Source organism: Mixophyes fleayi, chromosome 2, assembly GCF_038048845.1.
Source record: "Mixophyes fleayi isolate aMixFle1 chromosome 2, aMixFle1.hap1, whole genome shotgun sequence".
In the NCBI taxonomy this organism is placed as follows: domain Eukaryota; kingdom Metazoa; phylum Chordata; class Amphibia; order Anura; family Limnodynastidae; genus Mixophyes; species Mixophyes fleayi.
In genome coordinates, this window is record NC_134403.1 from 212679863 (window position 1) to 212690211 (window position 10349).

Consider the following 10349-nt stretch of genomic DNA (forward strand, 5'->3'; position numbering starts at 1 on the left):
CCAGTCCCTCTCATCTACCCCCCTGTCCCACCTTCTCCACAGTCCCTCTCATCTACCCCCCTGTGCCACCCTCTCCACAGTTCCTCTCATCTACTCCCCCCCCATTTGCCACCTTGTCCCCAGGCCCTCTCATCTACTACCCCCTCTGTGCCACCTTGTCCCCAGGCCCTTTCATCTACTACCCCCTCTGTGCCACCTTGTCCCCAGGCCCACCTTCTCCCCTGTCCCTCTCATCTACCCCCTTGCACCATCTTCTCCCCTATTCCTCTTGTCATCCTGCAGCCCACTTCCAGCACTGGGTTTATATGTATTTAAAAATCCAAATTTATATAGTGTATGTCGTGTAAAGTACAGGAAATAGAAAATTTGTCATTTTCATATTCATAATCTATGATTTCTATTTTCCTCCACATAGTGTCTATTGCAAAAAATACAGGTGTAGCCAAGGGCTCTTATATTTCTTCCCTATAGTGAGAGAAATTTGTATAGGTTACACCTGTATTTTTGAGGCTACCAACTACACAGCAATGCAAAAGAATTCATTCAGTAAAGTGCTAGCCACACCCCCACATTAGGTTGGCCACACCCACTTGGCAAATGTCACTCCCACTTAGATGGGGGGCGCCGGTGCCCTGTCTCGCCCAGGGCACTAAAATGTCTAGTTACGGCACTGGGTAAGGCTGTGCCTGCTGTAGCTTTAGTTTCCTGTTCTTAGCTGACGGAGGTGAAACACGGTGTGGTCTTCTGCTGCTGTAGCCCATCTACTAGCCTAAGACTCAATAACACACAATATCCAAAGACTGTAGAATATGTGTGCAAGTACTGATGAAGATTAATAGTCATACTGTACAGTAATAGCTTAGCTTTTGTGAATGCAGCAGTGACCTTCTCTCCATTTGCATTGGAGGAGGGGTGTAGTTAAAAAAGTATAGTTTAAAATTGGAGTTCTTTACACTGGGTAGTTTGTGATTTGGAGGCTATGTAATACAACTGGCACTGCGACTTGCAGTTGGGCTGTGTATTATGGCTGACAATGGAGCATGTGAAATTGTACTTAGCAGCTTGCATAGTATTCACTGTATAGGGAGCTCCCAAAAAGATTTCTGTTAATGACCTCATTATATCTTGAACTGGCCCCAAAAGCATGATACATCACCTTAAATGCTAGTGGTACATTGCTTTATTTATAAATATAATTTCTAAACAATGCCAGCAAAGATAGACTAATGAGTAAAATGCTCAGTGGCTTACACCCTTATTGTAAATTTTAAGAGGCAAAATATTGTATGGTTGTTGTTATGCACAAAAATGAAGCCAAGTAATTTTAGAAAGATTTTCATAGCTTCTTCTCACATTATCCTGTCTTTAAAGGCTTCTGCTAGGTTAATCACACCTTATTTGGCCAAAAATTCCACTCCACTGGAGCATGTTTCAAAAGTGCTTTGATTTGAATGAGGATTGATATAGTCCCTGAAAGGAAAGCATCAGCAAAATGAAACATTTATAACCAAGTACCAGGCTGAATGCTAAATTCTAAAAGTCACCTGAAAAAGTGATTGAACTCAGCAAAGCCCAGAGAACACATTTCTTATAGAAACCTAGGCTGACTAGAACACAAAATCCAACAACAGATGCCTGTTATCTTTTCATGTCTAAAGATCACAATGTATTAAAATGTTTTGTTAATCCGTTTTTGTACTACTTAGGTCACGAGAGAAATGGCTTCATTCTATTGTTTTCCTTTAATATTTTATCAGTCAGCTGCCAGTCAGAGTTGTCTCAATAAAATATAGGGCCTGAGGCAATAATCAAAATGTGAAGATCCAACACTACACAAAAATGACAAAATAAATATTTTTTGGTTTATATATATATATATAGATATATATATATATATATATATATATATATATATATATATATTGTGGCAAGAGCCCGCTACTGCAGAAGCACATACGAACAACAACTTCCTTTTTATGGTGCTTTATTGTCAGGATGGTAAATGTTTGACACCGTATACTTGTACAGCAATCATGGAGACCCTAAACACTAGCTATATATAGTCCAGCTCTCTCTCAGGACCAGCCAGCTTACCCAGCATTAGTCTCCCTGAACAAATGAAACAAACAAGCTTTTATACATGATGCTCCTCCCCAGCCTTAGCTTGATGGACAGGTGACACACCCACCTTTTCTTTAAAAGAAAACACCCATCACTGCCTCTGTTTGCACAACCAGACACGCCCTGTCTGTTTGCTGAGGGGAAGGATTTCAGATAATGTAAGTTTAACCAAATTTAAACTATTGCTTTTCATACATAAGTCTTCACTCTAGGTGCATTAGTGCACGAATGTTTTACTCTACTTCTCTGCTTTCTCTGTATATTGCCAGCTAAATGCCTCCTTTTGTTACATAATATATATATATATATATATATATATATATATATATATATATATATATATATAAAAGCAGGGGGAAGATTGTGAATGAAATAAATAATGTGAGAAATATTTAATTCTATTTCTTTATTTACTACACCACTAATGCATACATACCAACATTTTAAATTGTTACATCGGGGCAAATCGAACTATACAATCATTGAATAAGTAGTTAAATATTTATAATATGTGTATAATATTAATATTTAAGATAAAAAAAACAATGATGTGTCAAGTCTCCCTATATGACCTTTCCACGCTCCTGAGGTCACAGGAGTGTGGATGCAGACAATTTTGGACTTTCTGTAAAAATTGGGACTGTCAACATGTATATTATAATACCACATATCATTTCTATAGTAAGATATAATAAACTTTGCTTCAGAAGAACAAATATTATTTTTATAAAATGTAAAAAAAGAATGAAGTTGCTAATTATTTTAAGTATTAGTTTTAGCTATAAGAGCTCATTCCTTTACTTCTATTGCACAAATGCAAGAACACTCATAACATAATGGTATATAATTTGTTAATTTTTTAAACAAAGGTAATTTACGTAAGTGTAAATTGTGCACGTGCAATTTGCACTTTTATTTTTGTGTATGCCCCCATTCTCATTGGGCAGTCTATGGATTTGTGGGCCAATATGGCAACAATAAACATCTGCTGGAGGAAATGGACAGATTGGGGATGTTTCTCTTGCTGTGTGGAGACTAGGATCATTAATGCACTTTGATATGCACTCACATATAAAAATTTGATTTTATTTATGAGAATTTTTAATTAAATATTTTGGGTTGCTATACCTATTTCGTGGAGGGTCAAAACCAAGCATCTGCCAATTACTTTAGCAGACCGCCACTCCTACCTTCAAGGTGTCCTTTATATAAGGGAAGCTAATTTCTAGTTGCATTGCAATATCAGGCAGGATTAAAACTTGTTAGGCCCATACTCTCTTCTCTTCTTGTTGGCCCATGCAGCCAACACTGTCACTTACAGGTGACATTTGTGTGCCAACAAACCACATTTTTGTTCTGTAGGGGCCATGGTTGCCCACCACTGAAATCTGGATTTGTCACTAGGCAAATAGGATCATTTCTACAAATAGAAAAGCTTTACATGTCCGTATGTTTTTCACTTTCATAAATTTTACAACCCCAAAATATTTAAAGTAACAATAAAAATGTAATATGCCTCAGATTTGGTCCAGAAAGAGATTTCATAAGAATGTATGCAATATTATAATATTAATCAGTAAAACCACTCTCATCTGAAAATGTATTACTAATACTAAATGACAGGAAATAAAAATAAACACATAATAAATTATTATGAGTAAGTTATCTTCAATGATCAAGATCAGTTTTATAAATTAGAGTATCATGCCTAAAATACATGTAAAATGTGTGTTTTCAAATATTGCCTCTGGCATTTTATTCCTCATTTAATTGTTTAACACAGTTCTTCTTAGCAACTGCTGCTAACACTTGATAACTGCCAGAACCTCCCCAGGAATAGGAAGATACTGTAATGGGTATTTGACTTTGTGCAACTAGCTAGCTGTTAGTCTACAATGGTCCAGGATGACATCAGGGGGTAAATGTATCATACTCCGGTTTTGAAGAAACCGGGGTATAATACATTTACCCCCAGGACTTCTGCAGCAAACCTAGAGCAGCGAGCAGTTATATTAAAATAGTGAGAATCCAAGATAAGAGTTGTATAAGAGGCCAGGTCAATGAGTGTTGACAGGAAAGGCACGTTTGGAAGCAGAAGGTGAGGAAAGACAGCGATCATGTCTGCATGTGACAAAATCAGCGAACATCAGTAATAATAATTTTTATTTCCTGATTTTTTTTTTTACCTTTCTGGAAAACTGGTTTCTAGATAAACGACTACTTACCTGTACTCATTGATTACTTACCCGATAAATACAGAAACATTTCTTCTACAATAATAGAATAGTGCATTATTCAGTATCATCTATAATATTGATATCTATAAAATTGATACATCCTTAGAGACACTTAGCAAAAATATATAGGACCTGATTTAGTAAAGCTTGCAAAACGCACGTAAATCAGGTATACGCATATCTGTATTCAACTAGGAGCGGATCTAAAGATATGTCTCTTCTTGTTCTAGGTGCATTCTGCTCTAACAGACAATACACTACAGGATACGTCCAATACATATATGGAATATACAGTCCCAAAAAAGAAAAGCACAGAAAAGAAAAAAAGTATTTAATTATTGTCATCTGTTAATAATATACTCATTAATGACATTTAAAAAAACAACACATTTTTTTCAAGTAAGTACATTTATCATGATGTTTTAAATGTCTCCTGCGCACACAAGGTATTTTACAGTTATTCTAGCATGCATACACAGCCGTCACACCTGTGCTGCAGATGGAGCAAGTGATATGACGAAAAAACACGTAGCTTTGAGGTGCCTAAAGCTTGAATGGAACGCTACTGCGTGACTACGTGCATACGCCCAGTTCCCTCCCTGTTTCGTCCCTGAAATTGTACGCTGTCAAAAGAGTAATTTGCGCTCGAAGATGAATTGGATGTTGCTGCGTTCACTGGCATACATTACAGTTCTATGTATGTGCAGAGAGATTTTATGCAGAAATACGGCATGTATCAGCATTTATGTTCCTTAATGAATTAGGCCATTATCTTTTTAAAAAAATACATGGATGTAATTTTGGGTTGTAATTTCTTCAAGCATCAAATAGTTTAAACTTGTGGAGGACTTTAGAAAGAGGGGTGGGTCTGATAAGACACCATTTTATTGATGGCTGGTCCAGGTCCAGGTACATAACAAGAGAAAGTCAGAGTCTATAAAACAACAATAATGCAGCCAGCATCAGAGATAGAACATTTTCAGATAATATGGAACACAGCGTGGACAACATGAAGACGGCCACCAATAAGCTCAGTAAAAGAAGTGCTTGATTATGATATGGAAACTGGTATGGTGAAGTATAAACAACTGTGACTCTCTCTATGATACCATTGAGCCCAGATGAAGTCAAATTTATCCTGTTTATCATGCAGGTAATAGGTTATACATTCCATTCTTGCAATATGCCAGACATAATTTTTGAGGGCACGAATCGTAGTAGGGTCAGGGTTCTTCCAGTTTTTGCGAAATTAACAAATTAGCCATGGCAAGGATATGTGAGTTCAATTTGTTGGATGGTGAGCTCTCATTTGGCATAGGGCGAGAGAGGAGAAAGATCCAAGGATCACTAAATAGCAGTTTTTAGATATAGAGTTAAGAATGGAGAGAACCTTATGTCAAAAATGAGACAATGTAGGTACAGTTCCACCAATTGTGGAGAAGTTTATCTCTGTTGTCACAGTTCCACTGGCAGCTTGGAGTGGAATTAGAGAACATTTTAGAAAGTTTACCGATAGTAAAGTTTATATGCAGTTTCATTCATTTTTGTTGAAATAGAGCATGTGTCGATTCCTTCTCTTACCTCCTCCCAACAAGACTCTCTGGAGGGGGCCATAGGTTTCTTTCCCACTCCCTCTCATGGCGACCTTGAAAGTCAAAGTTGACTTCAATCAACAGGTTATAAATGAAAGCAGTCCTACACTTACAGAGGGTGAGGGCTTATAGGGCACATGCTGGGGAAAGAGATATGAGAAAATTACAGTGTTTTAAGAATGAATAAAGTGAATTTTTGTTGAATATCCACCAGAGAGACCCAAATATTAAATAATATTAAAATCATGGAAAAGTCTGATACCTGTACGTACCCATGATTTTAAATGGGGAGGGGAAACCCCAGGGGGAATCCTGGATTATTCCACAGTGGGACCACGAGGAATAGAGGGATAAAGGGAAAGATAATTTGAATCGAAGTCATCAATAATCCCAAATAGGCATACAAAGCTTAAAAGAGGGGAAAGAAGCAAGCGTATTGGGCCTGTTGGCATTAGAGATTCCCCAAATAGTGGACAGGATGTGAATCCCTGGATAATGGGATTCCAAGTCCACCCAAGCTATGGTATTATAGAGGGAAAAGGCAGCTGTCACTTAACTCAGGTGGGATGCCAGGTAATCAAATTTGATGTCCGGGAATCTCCTGCCATCTTTGAGTCTGGGCTTCTTAAAGATGGCCAGCGAAATTTTGGGAGCTTTGTCATTCCAGATGAATCTCAGAAAAGAATATTGTAGGTCTTTAAAAACCTTATCTGTGACTCTAACAGGAAATGTTTGGAACAGAGAAAGGAGTTTGGGAATGAGATTCATCTTAATAACGATGATCCTCCCCAGTTACATTGTAATGTACCCTCTCTAGGTGGCAACATCTCATTTGATTTTAGAAAGAAGCAGAGGAATGTTTTCTTGGTATAAGTGTACATACTGTGAGGTGATATGCATCCTGACGTATTTTATCGTATAGTTTTGCCATTTAAGAGTATAAGTCGACTCAATACGAGCTTTCAAAACATGATGGACCATGTAACAGCATGGCCTCAGAGTTAGAGATGAGAATTTTATGTTCCCAGCCATAGTCTTCCATAAGCCTGTAAAAGAGTCGATAAAGAGAATTGGGGATGGGTAAGGGATAGGAGAATATCATCCTCAAACATAGAGGTTTAAAATTCCCGGGGTCCCACCCCCACTTTATGTAAAGGGTCAGAATGTCTTATCATAGCAGCTAGGGGTTCAATCATCAGGTTGAACCCCAGAGACAACAGTGGGCATCCTTTTCTGGTCCCATTAAATAATGATATTAAATCAGAAAGGGATCTATTGATGAGGACCCTAGCTGTGGGAGACGAGTATTATGCGACAATGCCTGTAATAAACTCCACTGTTATAACGTAGGCCTTTAATGCATTGAACATGAAAGTTGAGATATGTGATTGAATGCCTTTTCGGAATCCAGAGATAAAATAAATGCCAGAGAATTATGATAGTGTATAATTTGTATGAGTTCAATCACCTTCTGAGTGTTGTCTCTGGCCTGTCACCCCGGTATAAACCCCACTTGATCACAGTGAATCAGTTCAGGGAGGACCCTAATCAAACAGCTAAAATCTTTGCATAAATTTTGATATCAGTACTTTGTAGAGAAATAGGTCTATAGCTGGCACAGTCACAGGGGTCCTTTCCTTCCTTGCAAATCACCACAATTTTGGCTTCCAATATGATTGCAAGGAGAGGAGCCCCATGAAGTAAAGCTTTGAACATGGCATAAAGATGGGGAACAAGATGTGTGAAAATTTCTTTTAATAGGCCATGGAGGAGCTATTAGGACCAGGGGCCTTGGAGTATTACTAAGCCATTATCGTTTCAGTAAGTTCCTCAAAAGAAATATCCTTGCTCAGTTGCTGGACTACTGGATGGTAAATTGCAGTGATCTTAGCATGCTTAAGAAAGTCATTAATGGCATCCTCTGACGGGATAGGTCCAATTCCAAGACTGTAAAAAGAATGACATTCTTTGCTGATACCATCTGGGTTATCGGAGAGGACACCTGAGGGCATTCTAAGAGCCAATAAGTTTTTTTGAGATTTAGTTGTCCTCAGTCAAGAAGCCAAAATTTGATCAGCCTTATCTCCTTTCACGTAATTGGTTTGTTCAACCGTATCAAAGTCTTAGCAGTACGTTTATAAAGCAGGAGAGTCAAATTAGATCTGACCTTATTGTGCTTGTCCAATGTTGTCAAATTAGGAGAGAGTTAATGTTGATGTTCCAGGTCTTAGAGTTGAAAAGTCAAGGACAAGTGCTGTGAAGCACTGATAAGATGCGTTAGTATAATCGCCTTTGGGCTTCCGAAAAGGTCGTAAGAGAGGTGTCAGGAATATCACTAAGGTGGAAGTATTCAGTCAAAAAATTCTGGTGTGGAGAAAAATGGGGGTCATGAGTTTCGTTAATTCTCCACAGGGAGGAATAGGGATAAGACCTGAGAGATCTGCAGTAACCGGAGTGTGGTCAGACCAGACCATCGGATTAATTCGGGGTGACTGGATTTTAAGAGTAAAATCATGGCTGAGGAGAATCCTGTCTATTCTACAGTATGTATTAGATAGACAGATGTCACACTCTGTTCCCCAGGTATCTCCACCCGAGCCTCTAAACACTGACTATCACTTTAAATCTCTCTTCTTAGTACAGGCTGTCAGCTTTGTGATTACCTGTGATTACCTCACCTGTGTGTTAGTCAGTTCTGCTATTGGTTAGCCTCCCTTTATAAGGTCCCTCCTTTCATCCTTTTATTGCTGGTTCTTCAAGGCATACCTGACCTGATTCTGATGCCTGCTGCCGTATTTCACATCTCTGTGGTAAGCTGTGCTTCATTGCTACTGTGTGTCTGGACTCCGCTGATCTCTGCGCATCTGTTCCACTTACCTGTGGTAATCACTGTGATCAACATCCACTGCCTACTCGCCCTGCACTGCTGGCTACTGCTGCCGTGTTCCACATCTCTGTGGTAAGCTGTGTTTAATCGCTGCTGTGTGTCTGGACTCCGCTGATCTCTGCGCATCTGTTCCATTTACCTGTGGTAATCGCTGGGATCAACACTCACTGCTTACTCGGCCTGCACCACTGACTACTGCTGCCTTGTTTCATATCCATGTGGTAACCTATGGCCCACCGTTGCTGTATATATCTGGACTCTGCTAATCTCTGTGCACCAGTTCCACTACCGTGGTAATCGTTATGATCAACGCTCGCTATTCATCTTGTCTGCACCGCTGACTGCTGCTGTTTCCTTCCACATCCCTGTGGTAAGCTGTGGCTCATCGTTGCTGTATATATCTGGACTCTGCTAATCTCTGTTCACCAGTTCCACTACCATGGTAATCGTTATGATCAACACCCAGTATTCATTTTGTCTGCACTGCTGACTACTGCTGTTTCGTTCCACATCCCTGTTGTAAGTTGTGGCTCATCGTTGCTGTTTATATCTGTACTCTGCTGATCCCTGTGCACCAGTTCCATAATTGCGGCAATTGCTAAGATCAACGCCTGTCATCTATCCTGTCTACACCGCTGACTACTGCTGTTTCGTTCCACATCCCTGTGGTAAGCTGTGGCTCATCGTTGCTGTATATACCTGACTCTGCTGACCTCAGTGTACCTGCCGTGGGAACAACGCTTGCTATCTACTCTATCAACATCGTTGTCTAGTGCTGACTCGTTTTACATCTCTGTAGTGAGCAGTAATTGATTGCTGCTGCATACCTGGATTTCATTGATCTATTCATCTCCAGTAACTTCATTGAACTTTGTATTATGTTCCACTCCTTAGTGGTATAACTGGTGACTTTGCTTATTAGGCATTCAGTCTGCATTATTGAACTTTATTGATGGTTCCTACTCTCTGTATATTATCATGATGATCATCTGCAGTTTACTCATCCTTCAGTGAACTTTGTACTATATTTTACAATAAAGTGGTAATCCTTATTATCAACATTTGATGTTGGAATTGGATTTCTTCCCCTATTTAATCTGTTCTCCATCTGTCTCACTGGGAACTTCCCAGGAGGGCCGCGACCTGCAGGGTGGAAGCCGCTGAAGCCCAAATTCCCTTGCGGGAGTCTCTGGTGAATACCTTCCACCTTGTTAGACTCCGCGTCTCTAGGGAAGTCTAGCCAATTCCAGTCAAGACAGCAGGATCTCACTTATCTATTCATGTGCTACCTGACAACAGATGAGTAAAATGACTTTAGTAGTGGGTTCTCTAATCTGCCAGAAGTCAAAGAGAAGGTGGGGTTTGAAGATGGTCAACAAAGCTATATACTTTCATATCTCAGAGCCGTTGGTGGAAGGGGTGAGTGGGCACAGGGTCAGACTGGCCAGTCGGGGAGCTGGGGTATTCCCCGTTGGGCCCAGATGTCTGATGGCTCCGCCCTCTTCATTGGTG